Below are 19,545 nucleotides of genomic sequence, written 5' to 3'. Positions count from 1 at the left end.
CTGGATCACATGTCGCCTGTTAATATTAGTTCAACACTTCGGCCTCTTCTGACTCAAGTCTGTCACTTTATCATTGCTCCCAGAAATCAAAGTGTAGGCTGCTATTGTTTATTAGTCCACCCCTGTAAGAAGAATCCACTACAACATCCCCATAATAATCCTATAGGGGCTTAGACACGCGTCCCAGTTGTGAGTTTATAGTGATTTGTCCTACTTTAAGCTCTCTCAGGGTATTACTATAATATTTCCATAGGGACTTAAAAGCGTTGTGTTCAATAGTGACACCACCCTCTGTTCATCTGTGCTATATTTTTGTCTCTTTTAATATTCATACAGCTCGTCTGTGAATATCATACATATCCGTCGCTGTGGCTTTTTCTGTATCTCCTCTGATATTTCTATCACTGACATTTTTCTGTGGCATTTGTATTGAATTTTAGTTTTTAAACCAATCACTGGGTGAAGGTGCTAGTTGCTACTGTACGAAAATGTATCCACCTTGCAATAACAAACATTTACAATATATGTTTTGGTATATCAGCTAAAGAATATTGTTTATTTCATATAGTCTCTTGCTCCATTGACAAAATAGTTTTTTTTCAGGGCATGTAATGCAATGAATTGGGTCAATAAGTAAATTAAAATATTATATATAAATTATACATCGTCAAGTTGAAATATTAATTGTCCCTCAGACAGATGGAAGTAGCTTTAGTTCAAAATTGACTTATATGTAGGTGGGAAACGTAAGCGAATAATTTTTGATTTATTCCTGTTTCTATTTGCTAAATGTTCCAAACCTTTTCACCTGATAAGACACACAGAGAAATGTGTCATTGTGTTCATTGTTATTCCTGCCAATCACTGTCTTCTACTGTGCTGCAAGCTCTAGATAGGCTATGTTGAAAATGTCATTATGTTCTCATCAGGGCTGGTGCAAAAACCAGCAGTGTAACTGATGCGGTCAATGATGAAGTCTCTATAAAATATTCTCAGTCCATTATCTCTTGTTATTGCCTGTTAGTTCTGCACGTCTTTGGCTTGTAGAGTATATGACATTGTAATACCAATCACTCTTCAACCTGATACTTCTACCACCTACATATTAAAATATGTATCTTTCTCCGCTCCCCAGCACCTATCTGTAATCTACTGCAGATGGGGCTCTGGAATTAGCTTGCAAAAACCTCTCTTATTCCTATCTTCAAAAGCCCATTTATCTCTAGCGGAAAGCTGATAAGAGACAGGCCTGCTTGCCAAATGTGATAAGAGGGTGAAAAATCCTCCAGCTATTTGTAACGTAAGAGTTCAGGCAGATCGCAGCTGGGGAAGACATGACAAACCCAGCATCATGAGACTAATGCCTTGTGCCCCCTGAAGCCTGGATATGAGATAGAAGAAGAAATGGAGATTTATTCTGGATCTGTGCATGAACTCGGATGTGAAAAATGAGCTAAAGAGACATTCAAGAAAATAGTCCAAGCATTTGGATGCAACACCATGTTCTCAGTATAACAGTGCCTAAAAAACTCAGTATTTTATCGGTATTGTAAATTAATGCTTTAGCCGGCTACGTTATTTCCAATGGAGTGTTGTGGAGCTTTAAATATACAACAATCTGTGAAATAACAGGGGGAAAAAACATGTCAGTTAAATATGTTGTTGATGCATGTAGAGTTAAAGCTGTGTTTAGGGAGGAACGTGTTTTAAAAGTATTGTAAATCCCAACTGGAACCTGTCTAAAATGTGGAGCTAATCCAAATTGGCTTATACTCTGAGACTTAAGCTGCCCTCTGCGAGAAACTCAGAGAAATATGGAAGCGGGTTGTGCTGTAGAATTGAAAAACAAGGTACCACGCATTCTGCAGGCCAGTTAAGGCCAGCAGTACTAGAGCAGTACTCAAACCGTGTTATCCTATCTGTGGCTGCTGTTCCCTTCTGATTTACTGGTCACAGAGCAGTTTCATCCCCGCTCCTTGACAATAGCCGCTCCACTGCATTAAAATTGATTAATGCTTCCCTGGTGCTGAATGTGATTTCTGTAGATCCACTGACACAGCTTCACCCTTGGTGCATGTTACATCTAGCGTTAATTTGTTGGTGCAAATAGAGCGTTCATATTCAAACAGGAAAGATACATGAACTGTATTTGTCATAATGTATATGGCCTTTCACGAAACTCACTGTCAGGGAAGCAAGTAGTTCTCTCATTCACAGACTTATGGGCCACAGGAGATGTGGATTGTTCCGAGGACATGTCATTACTGTATAACAGATGACACATAGCATGTGATGTTATTCATACTTCAAGGACACTCCCCGAGCTCCACCACTTGTGGGTCCACAGTGGGAGATGGAGAATTTATGCTTGTCTCTGTGGCACTTGGATCTACATCTTAATCCTGACAAGGGACTCGCCATAAAACACTCTCTCTACACCAAAAGCAGAGGGAGACTTTACAGAAGAGGAAGCTGCTGTGGAGCGAAGCGCTTGGCAGGCTTGTCTTTTAATGCACACTGCAGAGATGTCTCTGTTTTTAACGTTAAAGTTATAAATAACGCAAAGGGCCGCACAAGGCCAGTTGCTGTAAAGGGACAGGGAGGTGTTGGCAAAACAAAATACATTTTTTTTCTTCCCTTTTTATTGCATGGCAGCTCCTTCAGCGCTGGCTGTGTTATTAACTGCACCGGACAGTGGGGGATTTATGTGAAGGTCCAAATGGAAGTGACCAGTGACCTTTCCTGTGGCGTTAGCCAGCTCTCAAACTGCCAGACATTGGACTGCTTCAACAATGAGCCGCAGCTCTTTGTCCCTCATTTCTTCCTATCTGATGTTATTTCCTAGATGTGGGCATCTGCTCACTGAGAGACCTGGGGCTCATGTCTACGTTCATGTTTTTTCTCCTTTGTTAAATTTTTTTCTCTCTCAGCTCAAAATGTCAACTGTGTGCTGCACAAAGCAGCCATCCATGGTCTTTTGAATACCTCCAGGTACTACTGAAGTCATAGGTCAGCCAGTCACTCAGTCAGTGGGTAATGTGTGTTTCATGCTCTTGGCTGAATGTGGTGAGCTCTTTACAGGGGCTGCTGAGCAACACAGTGCCTAAGAGGCAAGGTTGAAATGTGCAGGTCACAACACTAGGCCATAGTGCTGTTACATGCGTTCTCCTGTGATGTTGTTATTGTTGCTTTCTTCATCCAGCCTTACAATAACAGTCTCCTCTTCAGTTCAAACAGCTGCTAAAACCCATACATATTTCAAAAGAGCTCTTCCTTTAATCCCCCCCAGTCTTTCTGCAATTAACCATTGACAGTAGCAACCAGTGCAGTTCATGATCTAATAGAAGAAGGGGAGACAAACTAGAGGTCCTTTGATTCTCAGCCACTGTGCATCTCCTCCTCTCAGCCTGCTCATTGGGACACATCTCAAGGAGAGGTGGAGACACTCGAGTGAATTCCCCTCTTTTGAAGCTGCCGACCAGGGTCAACCTGTAATTCTGGCCGCTGGCCAGCTCTTTGCCTTCCCCTCGTCTCTCTCTCTCTTTCTTTCTGTCTCCCTTCGTGATTTCCAAACAGTGCTTCCCCGAGAGCAGGCTGTGTCTTTTGTTACCTTTATGAGGCGTAATTAAATGTGCACGGCGTGGCACAGTGTTTGAGCAGGAACCCCAGGCGTGCCATTAGCCAGATGTGGCTGCTCAATCCTTAATGATAGAGGAACAGAGGCGGAGGAGACAAACTCAGGAGTCCTTCATCACGCCATCCCGAGGTGTCGTGTGGGCCTAATTGCCCCATCGTTTTGTGCACCATACGAGCCCCCGTGACACCTAGCTTGATGCATTCATTATGTAGTCTCCTAGTGCTACTTCAGGCAGTGGTGTTCATGTATAACCGGAGGTGGGTGGTACACTGCAGCTAGGCTTTTAGCCAGCAAGTATGATTCCTGAGGGGAGTTCTTAACACCTTTGTTTTGAACATCGCATGCAAGGAGTGGGGTGATGTACTGTGTAATGCAGTGCATTAACGGTTTACAGAGTCCTGGAGAGGGATCCATTGTCATTTACTGTCATCATGTGAGAGGAATAAAAGGCACATTTTCATATCCAGCTACTGTTAAACATCACCAAAGTTGCACATCATTATTTGTGTTCGGTTTCTGTAGGATCACTAAGTGTGTTTGCATTCAGTAGAGGCTGTTGAGTTCTGTCACTCTATGTTATACTAGTTGAGAATTGATGTACATGTCCTTGGAAGAGGGGCCAACCAGGAGAGTTAAGAAGCCACTTTTCTAGAAAACAGCCTACTTGTCTGTCTCTGCCTGGGGGCTTTGGAAGTGCTAAGGGATCAGACTGACAAACGCTGACTGATCGGCTCACATTCACACAGCGTTTCCTTCCAGCCTTGCCTGGGATCTTACTATTGAGAGTTCTCATATTTCCTCCTAAGCCCTTTCACTCGCAGTGTATTAAAGCCCCCCGTCCCACTCCACCCCTCTCCCCGTCTTTTAATCCAGCCCGCGTGTTTTTTCCCCCTTAGTAAGCAGATTTGAGTCGTGAGCTTTAATTAGATGCGTCTTCTCCAGGATGTGGATGTGTCGGGTGGTCCATGCGCAGCCTGGGGAGTGTTGGGTGGAAATGGGCCTACATACCAAACATACGGCACCCTCGCTGGAAAGCAGGCCCCTTCGTTAGTGAGGAACTGACGAGCTGCCGCTCACATTTGGGTAATTAACACCACCACAGATTGTGGAACAGCTGTGCAATTTAGCACTGTGGCAACACCAGCGAGTCAAGAGAGACTCTGCAAACAGAGGACGGCTATGAAGTAGATTCATAGAGCACCTCACTCAGGCCTCATCCAAGCTCTCTCCAGTGGCCAAACATAACGCATATCCTCAGCTACTTGGCAGAATGGCATGACAAATTATTAAAATTACATTATTGAAGGGAATTTTAGATGATGAATATTAAAGCAAAACAACAGAAAACTATGATTTTAACTTGGATACTCACAGACTCGTGTATGCCATAAAAACACTTTTATAAAAGAGGAACAGTTCAGTCTTTTTTTGTCAGTCTGCGGTTGGTATATTTCAACACCTCTCTTAAAGTCGTGTCCATGTTTAGATCCTGCATTGCTGCATCTAACTTCTGTATCCATGGGCAATGTACAGCAAGGTTTTGGGGTTAGTCATCAGCCATGTCTACAGCTGTGGAGAATAGATGGACCTTGTGTAAAATGCCTCTGCACTTTCTCTCCATGTAATTTAAGTTGCTTTTCATCTTTCTTTTCTTGGCAACGCATGGCTTGCCCCCACAAAACCAAATTATATGTGAGAAGTAATTAAAGCATCCTGGTCTCCTTTTTGTTTCTTTTTGATTATAGTTAATGCGTACCATTCCATCCTCCACTTTTATTCGCCTTGTTTTTTATCCCCACTGATCCACAACATCTGGTTTTGGATTTAACCATCAGGGAGTGGTGAGAGTGCGGGGGAAAAAAATGCTCGTACACATGCAGTTTAAGCTCAAGTATTTCTCTGTCGGCTTCTACCTGATTATTACTGAAAAAACACAAACATCCTGGGATATTTGGCTTTCTGTCAAGTTGTAAGCATTTTACAGTGACAACACGAAGATACTCATTGAACTCAGGCTAGTTTACATTTGTGTTGTATTAGATAAAGTCAGACTACCAAATGGTAAGGTTTTTATGGCTAGAGGCAAAGTAGCAATATGGAGGCGTATAGTTAAGTGTGAGTATTGCAGGGTTGAGTCCTGTTGCCTCTCCTCTCTCCGGCCTATCAAGTGTCAGTGACAGTGACATGCCCAGGGCTGTCAGCAGGCCATGTCCTGGCTCCGTGTTCCGTCAGACAGTGAATGGAGAGAGCCCAGGGAACTTGTTAAATTTCTGCTAAGCTAGGCTATGCTTACTTGACAAGAGACATTTCCTTCCAGTCTCCTCAGGTCCTCTGCCACCATCATCAACCACAACTCAGTGAGTGAACAGGGCAACGGAGACGATGCAACGATAATAATGTGAAAAATGTCTATCTGCAGTAATGCCAGGTGAAGGCAAACGGATAGGCAGCCAGCCAGCCTCTGCAATGTATTCTGGGAGGCTGGGCCAAGACCCAGCGGGGCTGTCATTTATTTATCTATCTGCAATGTCTTGAGAGGTGAGGAGAGAAGAGATGGCAGAGGCTTCGCTCTACCAGAGGGGGCTGGCCGGCTCTTGAGGGATAGGAAATATAATTGGGCTGCTCTCACTCTCGGCTATGGCACCAATCAGACATTTCTCCCTCCCTCCCTCACCCACCCACGTTGCTCGCAGACATAGCTGAGGAGATGAGGCAGTGCTGGCCTTTCAGGCCCTGAGCAGGGACAACCCCAAACAAGACTTGTCACTTGTGCTTACAATGGCATTTATTTGATAGGAGGAGGTTTTTCCTCCTTCCCTCCCCCAGCCCTTTCCTCCGCATTCTACTACTGCCTTTCTGTTTGGCCTGAGCTGTAATGTTGTAATGCTGGAAACCTGAATGCAGCTTGGCTGGGGCTACCCATGACTACTGCTGTGCAAGGCAAATGACTTTGCTGTGAGGGACAGGCCACCTGTTAGTGACGGGGTGGGGGCTGAGCTGACAGAACAAGTGTAACTGTCAGAGAAGCAGGTTGAAGTCTCTCCGAGAATGAGGGAGATGGAAGAACTGTTTCCACTGGCCTATCACAACCACATTGGCCCACACATGCCCCCTGCATTCTCCAACTGTGACCCAGCACTCTGGAGGCATTGCTATGCTACCACAAACTACTGAAGGTAGAATTTGTCCGGATAATCAGTGGGAGAAGGTTTCCAGTCTGCCTGTTTTTGTGAGTGTGTGAGCATACATCCATGCACATGTGTGTATGTGTTTCTGGGATGGGAAGCAGGGGGTGTCACGGTGGTTGATAGTGAGGGTAGAGCACTGAAGCCTGTGAGCACATCTGTTTCAGCTACTCTAATTGCATATGGAGGTATTGATCTGTGGTGGGTGAAAGAGAACTGTACCAGAAGTTCCTGCTTCACCACACTGGTATCCCACTAGGGTCCTGTCAATCATGGATGTGGGTGACGGCCTGGGCAGGGATCTCAGTATTCAGAGAGGCATTACAGGGGTGCAGCAAAGTGTACTAGGTCTCCCATTACATTTTGTTGGGTGGTATGGGGTGGTATGCCGCAAAGGTTCACCAGGTCAACTGGCAGCCCCCGCTGCAATGCGCCGGGGCATGTTTAAAAAACATTAACAGCAGAAATAGTAACTGGGGTTGGAAAAATAACATTAGTCTAGACCAGCACCAGCCCATGTTCCTCAAGGAAAAGATGTGGATCCTTGACTGACTGTGCTCCAACCAGTGTGTTGGGGAATAACAAGAGCAGCATGAATAAGACATAACTTTAGCTAGCCTCCTAAGCCCTTCATCATCGTACTGTGCCCAGCCTCACAGCTTTTAACACTTTATTAAACTGTTTTCTCACCTATTAAATCCTTAATTGTACTGACAGAAAAAGTGTAAGGAAAAGATGCTCTAAGGGTTTCTCCTCTGGACCCTGCATGATGGGTCATCTTGTTTCTGCCGGCTATAATGTTCACCTTTTCATTCGGGATTCTGTTTACGTTGGCCAACAGTTCAACCACACACATCTTTGCCACTGACAGACATGAAATGCAAACACACTTTTTTCCTTCTCTGCTGAATGAATAGCATGCAGTATAAAGACCCTGGAGCCTCAACTAACTAATCCAAGGACTCTCTCAAATGTGAGAAAAGGCTGCTTGAGCACACAAGCTTCTGCTTTGACTTCATCTGTTTGCATATCTCTTATTCAAATACAGACAGGAGCCACCTGAGCCAGGCTGAGTGTTTCTGGACGTGAGGATGTTGAAATGAAGTTCAAGGAAATAGAGGTTGCCATAGAATTACCTTAGAAAAGCAAGCACAAGTTTTTAAAAGACTAAGCTAATTCAACCAGTTATCAGCATGGCATAGACAGTCAGAGGCAAGAACGGGAGTCCTTTTGAAAATTCAGACAACTCAACATTTAAGAGGTAGTTTAGGAGTGTAATTGTCAGGTTTGTTTTATTGACAGGAAACTGGCTTGTTAAGGTAATCTGGCGCTGCAGTAATGAGCTGTTTAACCTTGCCTCTTCCCTTACACTGCAGAAAAATCAATCCAGTGCATTATGTACACACACTCAAATAATGTCACTGAAGCCATACTGGAGGTGAAAATGACTGGCCTCTGTATGTGACTTGGCGTCCTTTTTGCTCATTTAGTCCATTCATGTGCAGAGACTCCCAAGGAAAACAAAGCTTTTAACAAGCGCTAAGATATTCATTGTTGCCATCATGAACAAGCCCAGAAAAGGGTATTAGTGCTCCGGGGAACATTCCTTGCCTGTTGTTTTTTCTTTCCACTTGAATAATTTAAGGAGTTGCATGTAAGACAAAGTTGCATTCACTTGCTTCATTATATTTTAATCCAGAGCAAATGATGCTCTGAATATACTTGGCATGGCCAACAACTTTTAATAGTACTCTCTGCAGTGATTGCTCATAAATCTGATCTAGCAGTGCAAACACATTAAATATATCCTCCTCACCCTGCCCTTCTCTCCTGTCCAGGGATTTGTGTTCAGATGGATGCCAGATCAAATTCCTCCACAGGTGCTATGTTATTATCGGAGATACCAGTCAGTGGGTTTACACAGAGTTCACCACGGCTCATAAAAGAAGCAAAGCTCACAAAATAGTCAATTACAACACATTAGGGTGTTGCTAATTACTGGAAATGTAGGTTGCTGTGAGTGCTCAATAATGATCTGAACTCATGTTAAGCTTAATAAAACTGACCTTTATTCAAGTAATGACAGGCTGTCACCACTCTCTGCATGACGGTGTAAGCCACAGATATCATAAGTCTGTGCAATTCATAACTATGTCCCACAGAGTTGCTGTAAGCAATGATCATTGTAATTGAAAACCACTAGTAACATGGCCGTTGTCAAGGTCAGGTCACAATGTGATTTGCTAGAATGATGTTACACAGTAAGTGTGAAGTCAAAACCCATAAGCTCTCTCACAAGGTCTCTGCAGTTGTCGTGTTGGCGTTAAACTAGCTTGTGCTGGATTCCCTAGAGGTACACGGTTAGCTCAGCACCCCCTCCATCACCTCCTCCCATACAGAACAAGGCTCCTGGCATGTCCCACTAATATGTCATCATGGTTATTTATATACTCCCACCCACCCCACATTAAGTCACACATCTGGACTGTCACTGACAGAAGAGCTCAAGCGCTATGCCATGTCACAAAAGAGATGTAAGGAGGGCGGAGGGTTCATAGCTTAGTTTAAGCTCACCCTTCCCCATAGTAAAGAGTCACGACATGCCTGTATTAAAACCATGTCATATTCATGTAGAGAAAGAAAGGTGTAAATGAAAAGACAACATCAAAGTGTAAAAGATGCATTGCTGTGATGAAGCAGTGGGCATTCTGTCGGCTGCTGGGGTCTATGATCTATATTAAATTACCTCTGTAACCTCAGAACACAACACACTCAGCCCACTAACAGCTCATATACAGCAAGTAGCAGATACTAGAAATAAAGTAGCAACCTCACCTCTCTCTGTTTGGTAATGAAATTAAAGACTGTCCATTCTAAACAGTACCTTATACTGGAAACAATGACCCTCAACAACCACCACCAGCACCAGTCTCCCCCCTTTATAAGGGCAGCTGAGCAGTGAAGGTATTTCTAAAGGTGACTGCCTGGGCGTTGGGTGTCCTGTCCAACCCTGCAGTGAGGCCCTGGGGAAAAGCTTGGGTTACAGCTGCCAGAAACTTGAGGCCTGATGTCTGCATCAAAAGTAAATTCCACTTAACGTGCCACATCCCTTTCCAACATGACCTGGGGGCTTTGGAGGTCTGAGACTCCTTTATATAGTGCATACCATGTTTGTTTGTGCTAGCTGGGTGGATAGTGTGCCTTAAAGTGGCAAGGGCATGGTGGTGTGAGACCAATAGGACATTTGGCAACAAGTGCTTGTCTTCCCTGCCTCATTTCCAGTTTTCCACTCCTCCTCTTGCAAACCTCCTGTCCTCCACAACTCCCCCTCCATTCCTTTGCAGGACAAGTGGCTGTATTGACCCTGAGAGTCTGGCCGACTTTCATGGTAGCAGCTGACATATGAGCAGGATCCAGAGATGAATTCCTAAATTCCCTTAGCCTCATTTCAGCTCCTGTTGTCATTTAGGAGAGATGCTGTTACTAAACCAGCATCAACAACTTCACACCCCCCCCCCCATCGCACTGATAAAGTGTGAGCTCAGCAGAGAGCCAATCTGAAAGGTCAGGGGTCACGGGCATCTAGTGCGTGTGTGCACGGTGTAGGGTTTAGTAGGCTGTGGGATGCTGTATGACTGGTGTGGAGGCTGGTGTGTGGAGCCTGGATCCCCCGTAGTTTTCCTCACCCAGAGTCAGGCTTAAACTCCCACTGGTATTAGAACAATATTTATTTGTGTTAGAGGGGAGCTGATTCATTTTACTCAAAATCACTGGCATAGTACGGGTGAGATCTGCCTTTTACTGCACATTTTTTCCGCTCATTAGAGGTGTCCGTGCCCAGAGGAAAAAACCAATGCCTACCACACATTTCCATGTAGTGCCTGCTCTGCCTTTTCTTCTCTTTGTGTGCTGTCTTTCACGGCAGAAGAAATTCACTGTGTGTGGGTTGAGGCAAGGGAAAGGGTCACAGCTTTTTTATCACTGCATTATTTAAGATCCTGACGAGTTTGTTTTTTTTTCCCCCTCTTAGCAAATTCATCCAAGTCAAAAGCGCAGTATAATCTTAAGAGAGAGGAAGAAAGGAAGACTGTAACGTGTGTAGCCTGAGGTGGGCTATGACTCACCTAGACATTGTTCAGATGGAGTAAAAAAAAACAAAAAAAAAAACAAGTTCAATAGGAGTTTCTATTGAGCGGCGCTTAAAGCCACCTTTCTCTTAACAAGCTGCAGTGAGAGGTGGTTTGCCTACCAAGCTTGCCTGCAGCTCTCCGCAGGGCGATTATGTCATGGCGGGCCAGTCAGAATGATGTGTATCTATCTGTTAGAAGGCAGCTCTACTGCAGCAAAGGCTCTGACTAGGAATATTATTATTATCTCCTCCAGGATCCTCTCCACAGCAACAACAGTGCCGCATTGTGAGAGCTCTGGAGAAAGCTGTTTTTGAAATAATCCGCCTGTCTGTTATCCTGCCTCTCAGACAATAACATCCAGAAAGGCTTTTTTTACTTTCCACCACCCACACTGACAATGGGGTAAAGGCTTTACAACAAAAGGATGATGTGGATATGGGGACAGTGAGTTTCCGTGACCCGTCCTATCATACCTCCTCATAGCGGCCCCGAGGGAACCAGGATTTGGTTGTGGCTGTTGACCAGCCAATCAGGGAGCAGTGAGCCGTGTCTTAAAGGGCTATCTGCTATCTCAGCTGCCGAGAAGCCTGGAGAGCCAGGAGAAGCCACCGGTGCTCTGATCTATATCAGGGCCAGAGAGTAATGACGAACAGCCCCCTGATTCCACCGGGAGATTACCTGTGGTTCTTATCGCTGCTGGCACACATTTTGACATTAAAAAGGAAAGGAGGCCACACCCTTTCCATAGTCAGCTGTGCTGCGCTGAGCAGAGCTACTGCTATCTCCTGCTTTTGTTTTCCCGTCTCCCATTGCTCTTATCTCTCCGTCTTTCTCTCTCTTCCTCCATTTCCATGGTCTTAAGCAGGACTTAATCAAAGTGCAGTGGCTGCAACACATTGACCCTTATCTCATCCCAAAAAAAGAGGTACTACTAACCTTTTCAGGTGCCCGCCCCCCAATTCCCCATTTCTCCAATTCCCATAAGCCTGACAAGGGAGGAGAGCCACGCATGCTTTTAAACCACTGAGCTCAGATCTGGTGTTGCATTAATTGAGTTAAATGGATTGCGATGGTCGAGATGATTTGTCTGTCGGCTTTTATTGCTGCAATTTAGACTGTGCCTCATTGCATTATGCCACTTAATGAGAGCCCTTCGCAGCCGTTTTGTCTCTGCTGGTATTAACATGCACAGGTTCACTTCGCGGGAATGTGCTAGCCCTAATTTCCTGCAATTTTTAGATGATAATCGAATGAAAGCACTTCCTCTGACTCTGTCACTGACATTTTAGAAAAGGAATTTCTTTACATTTCTTTTTTTATTCCATACCTGTTTTTTCGTGTTCTTTTTGTTACTCAGTAATCTGTGGGGTTGAGATTGTGATTTGTTGCCTCCTCTATCCTTACAACCCCCCACCAGCCCACCTCCATCCTTCATTCCAGGCCCTTGCAGGGAGTTTGAGCAGGTCTGGATCCTCTCCGGTGAAATATGCCTTGTCCTTTTTCCTTCATTTCTCCTTATCTGGTTAGTGCTGGCTGTGGGCCCGCTGCGGCGTTGATTTGTGACCCTCTCTGTCTGCAGCGGCGAGAGGCTTTAATGCAATGCGTGCCTCTGCCCTTCTCCCTACTGATGAAACAGGCCCCTGCATTCCCCTGATAGACTGCTAATTTGTATACTAAACTGACAGGCAGCCGTGATAAGGGCTAGCAACTGCTGCACAGCCGGGGGAGGGAGGAGTGGTGGTGTGGGGTGCAGTAAGCGAGGCGGAGGGTAATATTTTACACAAAGCTCAAGCCCCCCTGCTCCTCTCTTGGCATTCATTTCCCTGCGTCTGTTGCTAGGGGGAGAGGGAGCAGGAGTTGTCAGCTCTGGCCCACAGTCATGCACACACACGCGCACACACACACACATTATTCGTGGCTATGAAAATGGCACTCGGGGCTAAGCATAAAGAGGTTTGTGTGTGTTTTGTGTGTGTGCAAGGGGAGACCACTTCATTCTACACGGTCACTATGGAATTCATTATCATCTTAATGATGCTCCAGTTGAGGCGAGTATCTGCTGGTTGACGGTTGCGTGGGAGGTTTCTTCTCTCTTTCCTGTTCATGCTGTATATCCCATCATGCTCGCTGGGGGTTTCGCAGTCTTGCTGGCCCACACCTGTTCTGACAAGCAGGCGGTGGCAGCGGTGGGTGGGAATTGGAGGTAAGGTAGCTGGTGGCTGTTCCCTACCCTGGGAATGCGTAACACTGCTGCGGCTTATAATAAACGACCGCTCGGGAGGTCATTAAGTTTCTGGAACAGCGCGAGGACAAATGCAGGGGAGATAATTAATTTGGTGTCTCCCGTTGCAGCCTGGGAGCTGTAGGCTCACTGTGCATGGCTAATGCGGCATTTATTGCTAAAGTAGCATTAGCGGGCGTCTGGGGTGAAAGGTTGACAGTAGTTGACGGCCCTGAGTGGGTGCTGATAGAAGTGTTTATCAAAGCACCAAGCTACTCCCACGTGAACAGAGAAAACCAGCCCCTTTTGACTGTTTTTACCATCTCACTACTGATAAGCTTCTTTATGTCTGTGATCAAGATCGTTCTTTTTTTGACACAAAAAACAAACACACTCAATTAAGTCAGATCAGAAGATAACATTAAAATCATACATTGGTCAATTCAGCAGTAATTATATACTGAAAAAAAAACACATCATCCTGATTGGAGATTTTTGAAAAAAATATATCGATGCAACTCAGAAAAGAGAGGTGACATCGAGCCTGTGACAGTAACTGCAAAATTGGAAGAGAGGGCAGTGAAGGAGGAAGTTGACAGTGATGAAACACCATGTAGGGAAGCAGATTAACACTGTGTATGGGGTGTGTGTGTGTGTGTGTGTGTGTGTGTGTGTGTGTGTGTGTGTGTGTGTGTGTGTGTGTGTGTGTAGGTGGGAGGTGTGAGTGTGGATTCAGGTACAGACAGGTTAGCCCAGGGTAATTGAGAGCCTGATCGCCTGTGCCAGGATATGTGCCCTCTTGCCCATGTCCCTTCTTCTCTTTCTCACTCTCATTTTTTTTCTTTTAACGTCTCTTTCTTTCATGTTACCTGACAACTCTTTTCAGTGCCGTATCATATCATATCATGTCATATCAATAAGGCACAGAGTAGCCGTGTGTTCTTATGTCTTCCCCTACACCAAGACATTCAACCCACTCATTTCACTGTCAAGGAAGCATGCACCGTAATGTGTTGTGTTGGTTTCCTATATTCTCTGTTACCAGTGATTACACAGGAGGACAACACATTCTATCTATAACTGCAGTGAGGGTTGTTAAGTTACTTTTCACCTCCCTGTTTGTATGTCGTTTTCGACCACTGAATTAGGTTTGATACTGAGCTGTCAATCATTTTACAGGAGTTTCGTTTTCAAATGAAGCAAGTGTCATTTTGAAAACTCGCTGTCTCACATTTGGTTTGTGGTATGTACGTGTTAAAATTAGCTGCCTTACCACTTGTCCTGCAGCAGTCTGTCAAGAACATAACATGTGCCAATTGACTCAGAAATAAATTGTAATAATAGTCTTTGCAGACATGAGCCCGCAATAAAGCCTACTAACACATTTCTTTTTTTTCACACTACAGCTGTTGTGATAGCACTGCCAGTCTGTATAAAAATGATATGTCTACCTGGGAGGGGAAAGGCTTTATCTGCAACCTCTGTCTGCAAGATTTCCTCCTGTTAGGAGATCATTTGCTTGGTTCCAAGGAATGCAGGACATGCAATAGCTCTCAAATCAAAGGTAGATAGACGACCCTGGGATCGTTTGATATAAAGCAAGGGGATGGTGGGTGGGGGATTGTGGGGAAAGAAATTGGTCTCTCAGCAGTCTTTACTAAATGAGGTTAACTGAATCTTGGTAATTGCTGACTTTCCTGTCTCATTGAAATCACCAGCCTTAACTGATCAATGCCTTTCATAAATTTATGCCTGAAGGTCATTCAGTTTATTATGCCGCCCTCCCTTGCTGCCTGCATCGTCTCACTCAGTCGGCCCATTGTGCAAAAATTAAGCATGGAAGCTTTTTAACACTAAAAAAAATGCAATTAAGCTTGTCTCTGATTTTCTAAATTAATTAGCTTGCTGTGGTGTTAAGTAAAAGCGATGTGGACACAAATTTGCAGCGATTTTTTTCCTCTCGCTTCTTTGCTGTGACAGCAAATGCATTTCGCCTCACAGTAAATGTCTAACTTATTGCTAGCGAAGGTTTCTGCCTCTCTGCTCTCCCTTTGCGGCTCAGCTATTATCTGGAGATTTATGCAGCCAATAAGTCATTGCTGTTCAGGGAAGTTGGGGACTTTTTAAAACAAACAGCAGTGTAATTTGTAATTTGGCATTCCCTAAATCTGGGAATTATGGTTCTGCATGTGGCTCTTCAGGGAGTTAGCACTCAGATGGTGGGTTTACTGGCCCAGCTCCCTCCCTGGCCGCCTTCTTTTTCTTTCTCCCCCTTGTTCCTTTTACGACTGCCGAGGAAACGGGAGGATTTCACAGCTGCTGAGAGCTGGGCCCCGGCTGGGCCCTATGACCTCCTTCTTGCTTTTTTCCCCCTCCCTTAGTCTCACTCCCTTTTTTCTCCCTCTCTCTCCAGCAGTCTCTTTCCTCAGGGAGCTCTTGTGTGGCTCAGAGGAAGCTGAATCATAAAGCATGGCTAATGAATAGAATAGGGAAGGAAAGCTGAGGCCTGCTGACGGCCCTCCAGAGAGGAGGCCAGGCTCCCGAAGCCCCAGGCTCAAATAGCAGACGGCCCCCACAAAGGTCAGGCTTCCTGCGGCCCACTCCAAGGGCTTTTGGCTCCCAGGCAATGTGGCTTGAATTTCCCCCATTATTTTTTTAAATGGTTAAATTTCCCTGTTTCCTTTGGAAAACGTGGCCTTTGCTCCTCTTTTTTTCTTTGTCTGTCTATTTCTTTCTATATATATATTCCCCTCTGTCTTGTGTTTCCCTGTCTGTTTTTAATGGCACCCAGGGTTGCCTCAACAAAGAGAGTGTGAAGAATTTGTTATACATGACCTCTGCACACCACAACCACAGGCAGCTCGGACTGCCAGCAGCACAGCCCCATGAAAATATGTCAACTTCACCAGCAAAACCCAGAAAGTTCTACAAAAACAACAGCTAGCCAAATCAGGGCTCTGCTTTGACAGGCCTTTTTAAGAAGTGCTTTTGTAAACTGGCCTTGTAATTGTGGATTATGCGACTGACTCATGCAGACTTGGCAGGTGCAAAACACCGCATTAAAGGCTAAATATCGGTTGTTGATGTTACTTGGAATATGTTTGGAATATAAAACAGCTCACTGCACACTCAAAATGGCCAGAAAAGGAATAAGGAGATCTAGGTCGACACATGGTAAACTCAGCATTTTCTGTTCTCTTTCTCAGGAACATGTTATGTCTGCCTTGCTCTCTGGATAACCACTTTGGTTATAACAATTGTTTTAACTGTTAAAGTGAGTTATGAGCATGACCTATCCTTTCTTTTTTTGCTTTTGTGACCCCATGCCACACTAAGCGAGTCCCTGAGCCAGCTCCCGTGTCCATTTGACAAGCTTCATTTCATTCTGAGCCCATATTTTTCTTCAAGGGCCTCCGGGGCCGTGATTCAAGGCTGAGGTTGTGCTGCTGCACTGCTGAGGCTTGGTACTGGAGCGTTTAATGTCGTCCAAAGCTAACAAAGAGCCTGTGTTGTAGCCTGGCGCCCTGGTTCTGGGAGACTGAAAGAGGGCAATGCACAACACTCTGTCTTTCCTCTATAGTCTTTCCCCTCGCCTACTGTACGAGGAAACAGGAAACATCTCTATTAGCTGAGTGTTTGCCCTTCTCTTATCAAGATAAAACTGAAGAGGTATTATTGACTCTTTGTTACATTTGAACTACCCTAAATACACTGGTTGACCAATCTTTTTATAAATGTAGTCGTTTATCAGTCTCACAATCTCACATGCATAATCTCACAACTGCTGCTTGCATAGTTGCAACTGCTCAAGCTGATGCTAAAAATAAAGTTAACAACTTACAGTTAAGATTTTAAGGAACTAACTTGTTAATGCTTCACCATTATTCATGGTTGTTTTCATTCTTGCTTTAGAGTTTGACTTACGCTAATATATAATATAATATATCATTTTCAACGTTGATATTCATGTTTTTAATAGACTCAACTGTGCACATCCTCTTATCTACATCCTCTCGTAAGATTTCCTACCTGTGTTTTACATGGCTGCAGAGAATAAAGCAGATTGTTGAGAGGTTGCTTGGGCACTGTTGTGATTCGAGCTGAAACAAGACATCAAGCGCAGACAGACAAACACTTTGGAGAACTGCAACACAGTGGCAGTGAAGGAGAAATTGGGAGGTCTTGGAAAGAAGAGGACGTCCTCAAAACACTTGTGAAGAACTAACAGGGATGCCAAGGACAGCCATCTGTGTTTACAAAATCATTTGCTTTCTCTTTCTGTCTCTGTCTCTCTTGCACTCACTCTGATTCACTGTTCATTCTTTACATATGCTCCCTTTGTGCCGCGTAAAATACATCGCAGATAAGGACACTAAGGCCCTTTGGGTGGAACATATGTTCAGCTCTTGCAGCTTTTTACAAGTCTGTGGAACCCAGATGAGAGGAGCTAAAGCTAAGGGAAATCTTGGCTGTAAACAAAGACCCTATATGGGCTGATATTACAGGCTGAGGAGGATTTTCATTGTTAATATTATCTTCCAAGCACACAGACTTTGTGCTACGGTGTTTTGCACAATGCCAAGTTTTTTTGTGGATTTACTGCTTTTTGGTCATAGTGTTTAAAAATGTCCTGTCTGGCCTGTGAATGTGTATTTTTATAAAAATGTATGGTGTGTTTTGATTTAGGTGGTGCCTGCCAGAATCTACATCCATCTAAAGGAGAGAGGAAAATACCTTGCAGTGTTTAGTCTAGAAGTCTCCACTATCACTTCATAGTCAGATGCCTTTCTTCCTCAAGTATTTGACTCAGCCTCCATCTGACTGCAGTCCACCAGGTTTCCACCGCTCACTGTCAGTCACATCAAATAAATCAGTGACTGTTTTTGACTCAGTAAATGCTCGTGTTGTTGACAGATCATCTGTTTACTTCCAGTACATTGTCTTTGATATGAATGAAATTCTGAAATAGAGGTATTGCTTTTGGAGTAGAACCACATTCTATTCATGAGATGAGTTTTTCCATTCAAAAATATTGCAGAACAAAAGGTGGTTTCTGAGCAGCAGCATGTATGCAGGAGCCTTTGTGCCCTAACGCTGCAAAGCCACCTTACCGACTTCCTCTGACTTTGACAGTATTTCTTTTGAGGGTTTTCAGGTGGCACAACAGTGCCACCTAATGTTACCTCACCAGGAAAAAGCCAGACAGGGACCATCAGGTACAGAGGGAGCTCCTCTTGTCGGCTGATTGGAGGATCTTGATTGACTGTTACAATGCTTTGTATGGGAGCTGGGCTTGAACTCTGAGCACCTATGGTCATGTTTGTGACTGAATAAGCCTTTTACTAGGCAGGCAAAATATGTGTCAGTGCTTGCATTAGGTTTTATGAAAAATCTTAAATTGTATGAGTCAGTTTTTTTTTAAATAGGATTATCTGAAGTCTGCCACTGATTGAGACAAATCCACTAAAGGCCTGCCTTCTTGTTTTTCCAGGTGTCTGATGTAGGATCGGAGAAGCTCTTTTCCCCTACCACACCCAAAGGTAAGAACCTGCTCTGTTTTCTCTCCATTGACTCTTCAGTCTTTCCTCCTCTCTCTCATTCATACACATAACAAAAACTGGGTTTTGCGAGTAAGTCCAAATCTGGCCCGCTCTAATCCTGTAGCTCCCATTCAGATTTAAATGTCAGCAGACATAAGCAAGGTCTGGTGACTACATATGCATACATTTTTGCCTGGGTGCCGAGTGGCATTTCTTGGACGACCCCGCCAAAGGCTTAGCCCTCCTACATATTGGTTCATTAGAGGGGATTTAGAGCCTCTCTGCCACATGCTCCCACAAATGGGAACTTCCCCTCAGGCAATACAAGCTCTCTGACAGCAGGCCTGGAACATAATGGATGCCAAAGGAAAGAGAGAGAAAGAGCTTTGTCAGCCCCCCAGACAACACAAACTGTGTGTGTGCGCATTCACATATGCACATATGTGGATTATAAGGCCTTTGTATGTTCATGTGTGATTTCATGTGATTTTATGCATTCGGTGTCCGACCACATACATGTGTATTTGGCACGTCACAGATGGACCATATGGACATAGAAGTTCAGCTGTGTCTGTATATTCAGTAAATGCAATATGCTTGCCAGGTCAGAGCAGGGAGAAAGGTGTCAATTTGTGGATGCAGGGAAGGGAGGAGAGGTGCGATCAGCCTAGTAGTGACAGACAGCAGCATGCAGACCACGTTCCCCCAGGGCAGGAACCAGGAAGGAGGGCTATTAACATAAGCAGAGGGAGAAGGAGGTGGAAGTGCAGGACAATGTAAAATGTGATTTTTTTTATTTTTTTTTTGGGATGTGTGTGTGTGTGTGTGTGTG

At 44.5% G+C, this 19,545-nt stretch overlaps 1 protein-coding gene across 1 annotated transcript in view; it reads left to right on the top strand.

The window, feature by feature from the left end:
- fbrsl1 (fibrosin-like 1) overlaps positions 1–19,545 on the top strand; it is a 153,724-nt gene that overhangs the window by 99,952 nt on the left and 34,227 nt on the right. Inside the window, exon 4 of the mRNA XM_023397607.1 lies at positions 18,665–18,713. The gene's annotated coding sequence lies outside the window, so the exon portion shown is untranslated. The remainder of the gene's footprint in view (positions 1–18,664; positions 18,714–19,545) is intronic.

This window comes from Seriola lalandi, unplaced genomic scaffold (genome assembly GCF_002814215.2).
Source record: "Seriola lalandi dorsalis isolate HSWRI2012SDOR001 ecotype SW California unplaced genomic scaffold, Sedor1 jcf7180002054883, whole genome shotgun sequence".
Taxonomy (NCBI): Eukaryota; Metazoa; Chordata; class Actinopteri; order Carangiformes; family Carangidae; genus Seriola; species Seriola lalandi.
This window is presented reverse-complemented; position numbering and strand designations above follow the sequence as displayed.